Here is a 1010-nt window from a genome sequence, read left to right as displayed (position 1 = left end):
AGACCCGCCCCAGAGGCAGTCGTTCAGAATGCAGAGGCAATCGATCAAGTGCCAGCAGCACCTGCCAAAAGAGGACGTGGTCGTCCTCCCTCTAAGCCATCCGCTAACCTCACAGCCAAGCCCGACGCCAAGCCCGCAGCCAAGCCCTTTGCCATTCTTGTTGTTTTTTTTTTTTTTTTTTTTTCTATTTACAATTCAACATCCATGCCACCAGCCGCACCAACCTTCAATCATTCAATCAATCAATCAATTCAATCATCACATGTATTATTATCCACAACCTCACCCTTGGCACCATTTGAGACAAGGACGGACTCCAATAGTCCAATCAATCAATCACTCGATCAAACGACAAGGACATCAACATCGACGACATCAACAACATCAACAACATCAACAACATCAACAACATCAACATCATCAACATCTATATCCAATGCGCCGACAGAGCTGAGTGAGACCAAGAGACAATTCCATCCATTGACCAAGACTCAGTCACAAGATTTGAGGAAGAGGATTGAGGGTCTACCCTACAGTGTCGCCAATCTAGAGGTCCAGAAGGTTAGTATACACAGTCACTCTACCATTTCATTGTTACACTGCGCTAACCTTCAGTTACAGCTCAATGTGTTGTGGAAACAATACACTTTCTTGGTGTTTATGGCACAGACCAATCAATACAGAATCACTGAGGACCTATACCTGTCCTACTCCATCCCATTTGGTAATAACTACGTCAACTTGTTTGGAAAAGTTGTTACCTCCTATATCCATGCACAGGTTCTACACGTTGGAACATTCTTACATAAGTATGGGTCGTTGGATCGCCTAGCAAACTTTGGCCTAGAGAATAGACACAAGGTCGTCAAAGAGATCGTGGATGGATCCAATCATCGCTTCACTCCAGAGTTTATGCAATCATTGTTGATAGACTCGTACCTGTCGGGAGGAATGGTACCAAACATAGACGCGATCAGTGCAACCATAGAGGGTGATCGTCCAACCATTCA

Source organism: Acytostelium subglobosum, assembly GCF_000787575.1.
Source record: "Acytostelium subglobosum LB1 DNA, scaffold: scaffold8, whole genome shotgun sequence".
In the NCBI taxonomy this organism is placed as follows: Eukaryota; Evosea; class Eumycetozoa; order Acytosteliales; family Acytosteliaceae; genus Acytostelium; species Acytostelium subglobosum.
The sequence above is the reverse complement of the archived record's forward strand: the minus strand, read 5'-3'. Positions refer to the sequence as shown.